The sequence below is a fragment of the Schistocerca cancellata genome, chromosome 9 (genome assembly GCF_023864275.1).
Source record: "Schistocerca cancellata isolate TAMUIC-IGC-003103 chromosome 9, iqSchCanc2.1, whole genome shotgun sequence".
Lineage (NCBI taxonomy): Eukaryota > Metazoa > Arthropoda > Insecta > Orthoptera > Acrididae > Schistocerca > Schistocerca cancellata.
In genome coordinates, this window is record NC_064634.1 from 487,549,793 (window position 1) to 487,564,123 (window position 14,331).

A 14,331-nucleotide genomic window follows, 5' to 3' on the forward strand; every position below is an offset into this window, starting at 1 on the left:
GTTCCGTACTTCTAAGCAAAAAGTCGTCCAGCTCGATCCACCGTCGTCTCCGGGTGCTGTCTGATAACGAAGTCCGATTTTAGAGAAATCACAGAGAGAAGAAAGACGGTTAAAAATTCATGGAGAGATCTTTAACGAAAATGCCATGCTCAAGCGTCGAGAGTTTGTATAATTTTTTTTAAAATTCTTGACTATAATTCATTGTATGGTCTCGATCCAGTTACGAATGAGCCAAAAAAAAAAAAAAAAAGTTGAAACGTGCGTCTAGAATTTTCATCAAAGAAGATACTCTTTCGCTGTTGCACGTCGCTTGTAGTCGCTTCACTGTAACGGGGAATATACTCATTGCACAGCGAATACAGGTTGCCGAAGAGTGGGAGAATAAATCAAAACAACTGGGCAGTGTTTAATCGTTGTAGCCGGCCGCGGTGGTCTAGCGGTTCTGGCGCTGCAGTCCGGAACCGCGGGACTGCTACGGTCGCAGGTTCGAATCCTGCCTCGGGCATGGGTGTGTGTGTGATGTCCTTAGGTTAGTTAGGTTTAAGTAGTTCTAAGTTCTAGGGGACTTATGACCTAAGATGTTGAGTCCCATAGTGCTCAGAGCCATTTTTTTTAATCGTTGTAGAGTGCACAGATTGTCGTTTAGGAATATGACGCATGGCAGAACTCAGCTTGTAAGGATAGCGGAATATACGCCATTACTTTGCCCCACCTCTCCCTGTGTCTCGAATGTAAACTGGACGGCACAGCAATCGCGGTCAGGTCATGAGTTCGCTTCGGCAGGTAACAGGTACTTGCAGGCATTTGCGGCTTTTCCAAGTGCCACATCCACTTGTACACGAGGAGTCTGTGGTGGTAGCGGACACTCAAACCTGTTAATTCGGTTATTCGCGCCTAGACTGATATGGTGGCGCAGAGTTTCAGTCTCATGTGGTCCATGACGCATACGCGTAAATTTCGAAACGCTGGTGGCGCGAAGTAACTGCAGACCGCCTGCTAGAATGCGCTGCAGCTGGAACAGCTAATGATCGATGACGCAGGAGGCTGACTGCCCGATGTCACGGGCCCTGCCTGATCCACACGTGCGGCCTGCCTGCTCATCAACAGATATCGCAAGTTATCCAAGAGCGTCACGTGTGACGTAGCTCTGTGGAGACCCCTCCTGTGGCGAAATGCGTGGCGTTTTCCGATCGCAAGCGGAACCAGTCGAACGCTTTCCTTCGTACACGAGGGTGACGAGCTAGCAGAACACAAAACGTTGGTCACTGCCAAGGTATCGAGAATGGACTAAGTTTTTAGAAGAAGAGGGCATAAAAGTTTCTACAGGTTTTGCCATATCCAGCTGACGCCATTCACTCCTGATTACGTCCTGCAGATCTGCCTTATTCTCCCTCTGTTTCAAATGTTTCCAGACTTTTCTGTGGGATTAAGATACAATGATTTAGAAGCCAGTCGAGGAGCGATGAGTGCCTGAGTGTTTTTCAGACCAGGATCATACGTCAACTCGGCTGGCAGTGTCCACATCTCATAGATCGTGAAGTTGTTGAAGAAATGGGTAACTCTTGGTCAGAGAGAATATCCACATAAGCCTCGTGTTTAATGTTCACAGTAACACGAATCAGTGACCCAACACACGGTGTGAAAAATGCCTCCAAAACATCACAGAACCATCTGCGACCTGAGCTGTGTCCTCCAGCCAATCTGCTGTTGAAACGCCTCTTTTGGCGGTTGGTGCAGTATAGACCTTGTGTCATTTGGAAAGGGGCGAAACTGAGATTCGTCCGACCAGCTACTATACATTTTTGTGTTGGAGGTCTCACTGAAGACGTTCAGCTTTATGGGCATGAAAGCATGACGTTCTCCCAGGTACCCGACGTCCAGTGTCCACTGAATGCAATTACTTTTGTATTGTTCGCTCGCAAAACCGGATGGACCAACTTTTACTGAAAGCTGTATCGACAAGGGGTACAATTGATCTCTGGTCCTCATCAACCACTCTTCGTATTTCGTGTTAGATGGCTACAACTCGCTCAGCATTTGTTGTAGACACGTTGGACCAACTGTACTGGGACAACGACAAATCGACAATTTTTATTGACGGCACGGGCACGTAGAACATGATAGCTCGTCTCTGCCACTCTGTCACGTGTCGACGTCGATTCCATGAACCGACTGTCACATACACATCACTTTGTTCGCATGACATACGCCAGCGGTGCAGTCTCACGGAATTACTTGATGCCAGTTCTGTGATATTTACAACGCTCCGAAGCCACCAGTGTGCTCTTTTAAGAAGGGACACTAATGTCGTCTCCGGCGAGCTTGCTGTGACGCCGATGTGTCCACGTTCATTGCGGAGAAATAATTTTTGTTTGGTACTACAGTCAGTCCTTTGAAACATTTTTGTACCGTATGGTAGCAGATGATCTTGAGGAAAGTGAGGCCGGCCGGCCGCGGTGGCCGAGCGGTTCTAGGCGTTCTGTCCGGAACCGCGCGACTGCTACGGTCGCAGGTTCGAATCCTGCCTCGGGCATTGATGTGAGTGATGTCCTTAGGTTAGTTAGGTTTAAGTAGTTCTAAGTTCTAGGGGACTGATGACCTCAGATGTTTAGTCCCATAGTGCTCAGAGCCATTTTTTTTGAAAGTGAGGCCGTTGATGTTGCGTTCTTGTATCCTCATCTTGTCTGAACCACTTTTACCCACATTTTACTTCCGTACAACTCATGGGGAAAATTTTAAACTATCTAACCAGCAACTTTTGTTAGGAAACTGGAGAATATTGCGACGATAATACTAATAATACGGTGCACGAATTATACACTCCTGGAAATTGAAATAAGAACACAGTGAATTCATTGTCCCAGGAAGGGGAAACTTTATTGACACATTCCTGGAGTCAGATACATCACATGATCTTACTGACAGAACCACAGGCACATAGACACAGGCAAACAGAGCATGCACAATGTCGGCACTAGTACAGTGTATATCCACCTTTCGCAGCAATGCAGGCTGCTATTCTCCCATGGAGACGATCGTAGAGATGCTGGATGTAGTCCTGTGGAACGGCTTGCCATGCCATTTCCACCTGGCGCCTCAGTTGGACCAGCGTTCGTGCTGGACGTGCAGACCGCGTGAGACGACGCTTCATCCAGTCCCAAACATGCTCAATGGGGGACAGATCCGGAGATCTTGCTGGCCAGGGTAGTTGACTTACACCTTGTAGAGCACGTTGGGTGGCACGGGATACATGCGGAAGTGCATTGTCCTGTTGGAACAGCAAGTTCCCTTGCCGGTCTAGGAATGGTAGAACGATGGGTTCGATGACGGTTTGGATGTACCGTGCACTATTCAGTGTCCCCTCGACGATCACCAGTGGTGTACGGCCAGTGTAGGAGATCGCTCCCCACACCATGATGCCGGGTGTTGGCCCTGTGTGCCTCGGTCGTATGCAGTTCTGATTGTGGCGCTCACCTGCACGGCGCCAAACACGCATACGACCATCATTGGCACCGAGGCAGAAGCGACTCTCATCGCTGAAGACGACACGTCTCCATTCGTCCCTCCATTCACGCCTGTCGCGACACCACTGGAGGCGGGCTGCACGATGTTGCGGCGTGAGCGGAAGACGGCCTAACGGTGTGCGGGACCGTAGCGCAGCTTCATGGAGACGGTTGCGAATGGTCCTCGCCGATACCCCAGGAGCAACAGTGTCCCTAATTTGCTGGGAAGTGGCGGTGCGGTCCCCTACGGCACTGCGTAGGATCCTACGGTCTTGGCGTGCATCCGTGTGTCGCTGCGGTCCGGTCCCAGGTCGACGGGCACGTGCACCTTCCGCCGAACACTGGCGACAACATCGATGTACTGTGGAGACCTCACGCCCCACGTGTTGAGCAATTCGGCGGTACGTCCACCCGGCCTCCCGCATGCCCACTATACGCCCTCGCTCAAAGTCCGTCAACTGCACATACGGTTCACGTCCACGCTGTCGCGGCATGCTACCAGTGTTAAATACTGCGATGGAGCTCCGTATGCCTCGGCAAACTGGCTGACACTGACGGCGGCGGTGCACAAATGCTGCGCAGCTAGCGCCATTCGACGGCCAACACCGCGGTTCCTGGTGTGTCCGCTGTGCCGTGCGTGTGATCATTGCTTGTACAGCCCTCTCGCAGTGTCCGGAGCAAGTATGGTGGGTCTGACACACCGGTGTCAATGTGTTCTTTTTTCCATTTCCAGGAGTGTAGAAGGCTGCTGGTATCAGAGGTCAGTTTGACTTTGTGCTTCTTACCTTTTGGGAAGCCTTCGATACAGTTCCTCATTGAACGCAGTTGAGTGGGGAGTGAGCAGCTAGTACAGATTGGGGAGCAGCGTCACAAGTGAAAGTTGCGTTCAGTGTCCCTCAATGCACTGTGATAGGGCCACTGATGTCCATTCGACTTACATAAGCGTTCTGATAGGCAGCATTGCTATTTCTCTAAGGCTATTGACAGACGGTGTAGATGTATGCAGAACGTCACGTATTTACAAAATGGTTACTGTGTGCAGATGATCCGCTCTTGACGCACAGCTGATCCCCTGTATCAATAATTGTCGCTTATCTAACGTAAGTAGACGTCGCACTGCGCACTCAATGAATAGTCACAGGAATCAGTCTTAAGCGTCAAGTTATGGCGGTTCTTCTACAGTACTGAAATACTGAGTTTAACTCAAAGAATTTCAGTCTTCAGCTCCCAAGCATATCGTAAAAATTTACAGTTTACCTCTGGGGAGTCATTTCTGTTAGGAGCCTCACATAATAATCCCCTAAAAATATTAATGATGTAGCAGAACAGTCATCACAGGGACCCTTAATTAAGTATCTGACCGTGTATGGAATGTTCGAACTGATTGCGACACTCAAGTTCGGCCATTTTCGGTGTGTCACGTAAGAGCAAAGAATATTCCGACACAAAACTAAGAATAAACACTGGTCCTAACTTGACACAGCAGTTACCAATGAAGAGAAACTTCGTACTTTCGTAAATAGCTGAAAAGAAGAATTCATTCAATGATTGACAAAAGATTTTTCCCCGTTTGCCACTCTTCTCCCGTCACTCAACAAAACTTTGTAATACGCTGACTCAGTTTTACATTCCGATTTAATGTCTCATGAGGGAATGAAAAAGAACTGATGTAAATGAATTTTCACAAATTAGAGGAGACTATCTTCACGACAGTATCGAGGTGAACCGACTGTGCAACTCCATCAATGACGAAATTGTACACGAGAATGATATTTATTCTAAGAAAACATAATCCTACTAGTATGGAAACGTCAGCAACTTGAAGTCATATTTCAAGGAATAAAAAGGACAGTTGCAAGTTAGAATCCTGCCTCGGGCATGGATGTGTGTGATGTCCTTATGTTAGTTAGGTTTAAGTAGTTCTAAGTTCTAGGGGACTGGTGAAATTAGATGTTAAGTCCCATAGTGCTCAGAGCCATTTGAACCATTTGATAGTTGCAAGAAATTAGCACCAGTAATCGATACCGCGCGAAAATTTGGGCCATATTACTTGCAGTTTGCAGTTATGACCTTCTGAAACTACAGCTTTTAAACTTCCGCGCGCACCGACTGTCTGCCACTCCAGGCTAGTGCAGCCTCCTATTTTGTCCGAGCGCGAAGTAAGTGTACTGAGAAACCGAGCCCATCCGTTCCCGGGATGTTTAAGGTGAGGGAAGAGCAAGGAGAAATGTTCTCCAGTTACTCCATTAATCCCACTTACAAGAAAACATCTCCTACTTCACCTCGCATTTTAAGGGGCAAAAGTCTTCTTCAAGAACACATGACATTTTACGTGAATAATTGTAAGTAATATGTGCACGTAGTGCGTCAACACGCATGCATAGTATGTGTTCAATATTACGTTAACAACATTCTCGTGCTGATATACTGTAGCTGTATATACCCCGCACAATCAAACCAATTAAATTTAACCAGCTGAAGAATTATTACGAATGAAGCTAATGTTTTTCAATTTGCAGTTTATTCGTGCCATGTCACGTTAAAGAAAATAATGCTACACATGTATTTCACTTTAACAGTGACAGCTTTAAAATCCAAAGAAAACAACGTGCAACAGCGATGTTAATAAATGAACACCACTACTCTACTTCTTTAAGGACACACTCATTCACTTAATTGATTTACACTGAATTTGTGAATCAGAACATAAAAATGTTTGAAGCAATGAGATATCTGGCACGAGCTACAGGTTAGCAACCACGCACTGTGACATAATGAACAACGCGTGTTACCAATGTCAAAACAATGTTTTGCAAACGTGTTACTCACTGCACCCTCGGGGATTAAGCGGCAGCAGTAGAGCAGGAGTGACAAGACAGTGCGCATCCATCTTTAAAAGCTATGTTTTTAGAAGGGTGTTCAAAATGGCTCTGAGCACTATGGGACTTAACATCTATGGTCATCAGTCCCCTAGAACTTAGAACTACTTAAACCTAACTAACCTAAGGACATGACACAACACCCAGTCATCACGAGGCAGAGAAAATCCCTGACCCCGCCGGGAATCGAACCCGGGAACCCGGGCGTGGGAAGCGAGAACGCTACCGCACGACCACGAGCTGCAGTCTAGAAGGGTGTAACTGCTCACCTTCAGAATTATGGATCAAATTTTTTTGCAGGATCGATCGCTGGAGCTGTTATCTCGCAAGCGTGATTTTTTCTCCTTAAAATTTGAGGTAAGTGGGATTAATGGAGGAACTGGAGAAGATTTAAAAGAGGCCTGCACAATTCGCCGCGGGTTTGTTTAAGGTGGGGTTCCTGTCATTTATGGGGCGGTAGGTATCAGGCAGATGGCGGCTGCGGCAGCTACCACAGCCTACTGCTGCCCCACTGGAAAATGGTGCGAGCGTTTCCTCAGCAGTTCAAAATGGTTCAAATGGCTCTGAGCACTACGGGACATAACTGCTGAGGTCATCAGTCCCCTAGAACTTAGAACTACTTAAACCTAACTAACCTAAGGACAGCACACAGATCCATGCCCGAGGCAGTATTCGAACCTGCCACCATAGCGGTCGCGCGGTTCCAGACTGTAGCGCCTAGAACCGCTCGGTCACCCCGGCCAGCTCCTCAGCAGTGTCTGCGGTCTGCGGTCACATCAGCATCGCGGCTACACCGATTGGAGAGTAGACCAGGAAGTTTCTAAAAGGACTTTACAACTTTGAAAATTCATATCAATCAATCCATAGTACCTACAGAGGTGACTATAGTGTCAGTTTGTAGGGCAATAAATGAAGTTTTGACTCGCGTAGTTAGCTAGTGCCGAGTCGCACCGTGAGGGGCGTTAGCGGCAGTTGCATTAAGGATGGCTGCCTTCACTGGACCCGACCGTGCTAGCTGTGTGTTTTGGTTTGAAGAAACGAAGTCGGCGAACACAGTTCAGCGTAATTTCCGTATCAAGTACGCTAAACATCCTCCTAGTAGGACTACAAATTATGAGTCGCATAAATGTTTTGCAGAAACAGGGTGCTTGGTAAGACACGGGAAACCATCAGGTCGTCCAAGCACATCTGACGACGTCGTTGAGCGAGTGATTCAACGTTTTGTCAATGTTGTGTTGGCAGAAGAGACAACACCGTGTTACTAGAGGAGGCCGAAATGCACGCATTTTAGCTCGCGCAGGCTGGCGTGAGGAGGGAAGAACTATACTGACGTGAGGTCTGGAACATGACAAGGAATGAGAATTCAGAAAGCGGACGTAATTAGTTTGATACTTAACTTTAATCCATTAATGATGAACGTCGCTCTTGACGGTACATGATTCACAATATCAATATCAATAGTAACTGAATATGGCGCCTTGCTAGGTCGTAGCAAATGACGTAGCTGAAGGCTATGCTAAACTGTCATCCCTGCAAATGAGAGCGTATGTAGTCAGTGACCATCGCTAGCAAAGTCGGCTCTACAACTGGGGCGAGTGGTAGGGAGTCTCTCTAGACTAGACCTGTCGTGTGGCGGCGCTCGGTCTGCAATCACTGATAGTGGCGACACGCGGGTCCGACGTATACTAACGGACCGCGGCCAATTTAAAGGCTACCACCTAGCAAGTGTGGTGTCTGGCGGTGACACCACAGTCAACAGTCATACAAAATCGAACCAGTGTGCATCTCATGAACAGCAAATCCCACATACGACTGTTTGGCGTGTGTTGAAAAACCATTTGCATTTGAAGTCGTACATACTGACGCTCGTACATGGGTAGAAATAGATATCCTCGGGGAAGTAGAACAACGCAAATCACTTAATAAAAGCAAGTCTTCTGGCCCATAGTGTATACCAGTTAGGTTCCTTTCACAGTATGCTGATGCAATAGCTCCATACTTAACAATCACATACAACCCCTCGCTGGACGAGATCCGCATTCAAGGAATGGAAAGTGGCACAGGTCACACCAGTATTCAAGAAAGGTAGTACGAATAATCCACTAAATTACAGGTCCATACCATTAACGTCGATATGCAGCAGGATTTTAGAACATATATTGTGTTCGAACATTATGAATTACCTCGACGACAACGGTCTATTGACACACATGGGTTTAGAAAACATCGTTCTTCTGAAACACAACTAGCTTTTTGCACACACAAAGTGTTGAGTGCTATTGACAAGGGGTTTCAAACTGATTCCCTATTTATACATTTCCAAAAGGCTTTTGACACTGTACCACACAAGCGGCTTGTGATCAAATTGCCTGCTTATGGAATATCGCCTCAGTTGTGTGACTGGATTCGTTGTTTCCTGTCGGAGAAATCATATTTCTCAGTAATTGGCAGAAAGTCATCGAGTAAATCAGAAGTGATTCTGACGTTCCCCGAGGCAGTGTTATAGGCCCTCTGCTGTTACTTATACAGGGTGAGTCACCTAACGTTACCGCTGGATATATTTCGTAAACCACATCAAATACTGATGAATCGATTCCACAGACCGAACGTGAGGAGAGGGGCTAGTGTAATTGGTTAATACAAACCATAAAAAAATGCACGGAAGTATGTTTTTTAACACAAACCTGCGTTTTTTAAAATGGAATCCCGTTAGTTTTGTTAGCACATCTGAACATATAAACAAATACGTAATCAGTGCCGTTTGTTGCATTGTAAAATGTTAATTATATCCCGAGACATTGTAACCTAAAGTTGACGCTTGAGTACCACTCCTCCGCTGTTCGATCGTGTGTATCGGAGAGCACCGAATTACGTAGGGATCCAAAGGGAACGGTGATGGACCTTAGGTACAGAAGAGACTGGAACAGCACATTACGTCCACATGCTAACACCTTTTTATTGGTCTTTTTCACTGACGCACATGTACATTACCATGAGGGGTGAGGTACACGTACACAGGTGGTTTCCGTTTTCAATTACGGAGTGGAATAGTGTGTGTCCCGACATGTCAGGCCAATAGATGTTCAATGTGGTGGCCATCGTTTGCTGCACACAACTGCAATCTCTGGCGTAATGAATGTCGTACACGCCGCAGTACATCTTGTGTAATGTCGCCGCAGGCTGCCACAATACGTTGTTTCATATCCTCTCGGGTTGTAGGCACATCACGGTACACATTCTCCTTTAACGTACCCCACAGAAATAAGTCCAGAGGTGTAAGATCAGGAGAACGGGCTGGCCAATTTATGCGTCCTCCACGTCCTATGAAACGCCCGTCGAACGTGTACCTCACCCCTCATGGTAATGTACATGTGCGTCAGTGAAAAAGATCAATAAAAAGGTGTTAGCATGTGGACGTAATGTGCTGTTCCAGTCTCTTCTGTACCAAAGGTCCATCACCGTTCCCTTTGGATCCCTACGTAATTCGGTGCTCTCCGATACACACGATCGAACAGCGGAGGAGTGGTACTCAAGCGTCAACTTTAGGTTACAATGTCTTCGGTTATAATTAACATTTTACAATGCAACAAACGGCACTGATTACGTATTTGTTTATATGTTCAGATGTGCTAACAAAACTAACGGGGTTCCATTTAAAAAAACGCAGGTTTGTGTTAAAAAACATACTTCCGTGCATTTTTTTATGGTTTGTATTAACCAATTACACTAGCTCCTCTCCTCACGTTCGGTCTGTGGAATCGATTCGTCAGTATTTGATGTGATTTACGAAATATATCCAGCGGTAATGTTAGGTGACTCACCCTGTATATATAAATGATTTAGGAGACAATCTGAGCAGCCGTCTTACGCTATTTGCACATGGTACTGTCGATTATCGTTTAGTAAGCTCATGAGAAGATCAAAACAAATTTCAAAACGATTAGGAAAGATATCTGAATGGTGCGAAAAACGGCAATTGACCCACAATGAAAAGCGCGAGGTCATCCACATGAGTATTAAAAGGAACTCGTTAAACTTCGGTTACACGGTAAATCAGTCAAATCTAAAGACCGTAAATTCAACTAAATGCCTAAAATTACAAATTGCGAACAATTTAAATTGGAAAGAACACACAGAAAATGTTGTGGAGAAGGCAAACCAAAGACAGCGTTTTACTGGCAGAACACTTAGAAAATGTAACGGACATACTAAAGAGACTGACTAAACTACGCTTGTCCTTCGTCTTTTGGAGTACTAGTGCGTGGTGTGGGATCCTTACCAGATAGGATTAACGGAGTACATCGAGAAAGTTCAAAGAAGAGCAGCACGTTTTGCATTATCGCGAAATAGAGGAGAGAATGTCATGGACAAGATGCAGGATTTGGGACGGACACCATTAAAACAAAGGTGTTTTCCGTTGTGACGGAATCTTCTCAAGAAATTTCAATCACCAACTCTCTCCTGCGAATGCGAAAATATTTTCTTGTCACCGACCTACACAGGGAGAAAGAGCATCATAATAAAACAAGGGAAATCGGAGCTCACTCGGAAAGATATAGGTGTTGGTTTTTTCCACGTGCTGTTGGAAAGTGAAATAATAGAGAATTATTGTGGAGTTAGTTCGATGAATTCTCTGCCAGGCACTTAAGTATGATTTACACAGTGTCGATGTAGATATAGATGAATGCAGTTACAAGTCTTGTCCGACATTCGGTAAGGCCGTATTAGGTTCAATAAACGACGGTGAACAACTGTGTCGAATGCCTTTCGGAAGGCGAGGGACCAGGGCGGCTTTATTTACGGCGCTATGGAGTTCACTGAGAAACAGTGCGAGGTGGGTTTCACAAGCTCTTCGTTTGTGGAGCGTATGTCGATTTTTGTAGATTAGCTTTTGTTTCTCCAAAAGGTCATAACGAGTGAACATGAAACGTATTCCTTAATTAATGTTAGCGGTATCCACGTATATTTACAGGGTGAAAATTAATAAAGCTGACAAACTACAAGAAAATGGAGGGAAAAAGGTACTACGATCATGTGTCTGGAAATACATCGTTGTCACGGCAGATGACGCTGAGGAATGACAGTTCCTCCGATCACGTGCCGTGCAGGCTGTGTGACTCACGCAGCGTTACTGTAAGCAGCAGAATGATCCGGTATTCACGTCGAGAACAAGCCGAGATGGAGTATGCGTACGGCCAAGCATATGGAAACGGTCGAGAGGCCACATGGCTATTCCAAAACAACTACCCTCACAAACATCGACCACATCACAAAAATGTCCTTTTTGGGGCCTTTCAGACAGACAAACGTGCAGGGAAGCGACCGACTGTGAGTACACCAGATCTGTAGCTGGTACTAGGGTTCGTCTCAGTAACCTGCAGAACCAGGTCCTCCATATCTGATCTACGAGAGCAGCTTCGTTTGGTGTACATCACGTGATGTCACCGACATGGCGTGTAGTTTTAACCCCATTGATGCTATGGATGTTGTGCTTCTACCCTTTATTCATTTGACAACCCATCTGGGATCACTCCGTTTTATAGATGACAAGCCATGTGGCGTTTTATAATGTATTTAGACTTTGTTCTGAAAATATCGACGACACATGAATGTGAAATATGCGCAATGTGTGATGCCAATCTGAAAATGACAACATGATACTGTCGAAACTAGTAACTGGAACAAAAGTCTTAAAAATAAAGCTATCTTGGATTTCACAAAAAAATGTTTAGTGTAGCTGTGTCCTATGTATCGAACAAGAGACATGTGATTGGTCGACCTATATCATCGTATCGATATCAGCGATACAGGTCCAGTTGGGAGAACTTCTCTGTAGCTACTCAATAACTGGAGCCCGCTCTCAGGAAGCACTAAGAGTACAGCCGCTTTCTCGTTTAAATTTTTACTAGTACGATGTAGAATCTTTGGAACTGATTCTGGATGGAACAAGAGTAGAGAAAAATCTGTTTACGCCCAAACTCCGTTGTAAGTGTGAGATCTGAGTACGGAAGTAGATACGGCTGCGTTTGTTTTGGCTGACCGTCGCGCCCTCTTGGCATCACGCTTCCTGATACGTGCTCCTAGCTATCATTCTTTAAACTACTTGCGGCACAGGCAGAATGTGAGCGTTGCTGTCTAGAGGAAGTAGCCCAGTCAACGGAGACCGAGAAATATCGAACAGGGAAAAACTTCGTGTACTCGAAAATTTTTGTACTGTTGTGGGGGTGAATGCCAGGAACAGCATACTAAAAAGAGAGGTGGTGGTGGGGCGTTTATCATTTCTTTCTGGTTTTCCTGAGTAACTCGAGGACAGCTGTTTCTAACAAAAATATTTCCCAGTACAAAATTAAACTGCTTTAAATTTCCTACAGAAAAGATCCTATTCGTTTTTCCTTCAGAACTAAAATTTACGCGTTACAGGGGATGGAGAAATGGCAGAATTAAAAAAAAATTGTATTTTAATGGTATACAATTAACACTTCTTGTTAAATGGAGTGGGTTAAACATAAATATTAAAAGTGTGTACCACATGTAAGTGCAGGTGAGTCGTATTAAGGAACACATTGTATTCTGGGGATGTAACAAAGTGGAGGCATGTGGGTGATGGAGGGTAGAAGAGTAAGGGAAAGACACTCGAGAGATTGTGGTCATGCCTTTCCCCCCTCCCCCTCCCCTTCCAGATTACGTATCCAGACTGAACAGCGAGTAAGCGCTGCTCCACTCTCTACTCCATTAAGTCACAAGAAAGAACTACAGGGTGTTTCACGAAGTTATACCAACCCTTTGACAGAGCTCTTGTACATCATTGGTGTCACAGAGCGCAGACGTGTTTTATTTTCCGCAAAGACCATGACCACTACATGGAATACAGATATGACGTACCAATAATATTAATCCAGGAAATGCTTGTGGACAGAATCTACACCCCTGGAGGCAAAACTGATTTTTAGTCATCCCGTATAGCAGCTGGAACCTTCGTCCAGGAAAGGCAACTTTTTCCAGCATTTCTTTTCCAGTTCTCGTGTTTCCATAGTCGCACTAGTTTCAGTTGATTAACTGAGCACTTATTTGCTGTGAAGTGAGCTATCACGTAAAACAGCTCAACAGCTGGAAGTGTCAGATGCCTACCACACGAAAGAGCCCGTCAGAAGAGTAACTGTCCACAGGCCGGAATTCTTTTCACAGCATGGAGGGTACCAAATACGTCGTTCCAGCCTCAGCTCTCGCAACATCTGAAGAGGTCCAAAGACTTAAACTGACTCCCTCAACAACAGAAGTAGGCCACCTAAGGTGTTAAGAAATGTCAGATATCCCAACAGAAGTCACGAAATGAGATGACATCAGATTTGTGTTGTCGACGTGAACATAATCAGTCTGATTCTATCAGACATATTCACTCCCACCTTTCAAGATACATTGTGGATGTGTGCTAAGTGGATCGCAGATCAGCCTTCCTGAATGGAAGGGATCTATGCAGTCTACAAGTAAAACAATTAAAGGTGGGAGAAGTGCTGTAACTGCCAGAGCATTCATTAACTCTCTGCAATACAGTTACGCAATACCCTGTCAACGACAGACAGCAACAAGGTATCACATTTACCAATCCATTTCCTTTCCCACGAATACTGCATAGGTCACCTGACAGCATTATCAAAATTAAGCACTTCTCAGCCTTTGTTTATAGGGAATCATTTTATATAAAAGCTCAATTAACTATTGAAAATAAGTACCCACTTAATAAACTAAAAATCACTACATAAACACGAGCTCATAGAAGTCTTTATTCTGCTCACATACGACAGCTGGAAAGGAAATTCTGGGGAGGTATGGTCTATTTGAAGACAGAGAAGCGAATAGGGCTGGTGGTGCGGGAAGCTGCCTTTCTCAGAAGCAAGATACAGGGCGACTTGGTATTCTTTTAGCTCCTAACAATGTGTCGAAACAAACAC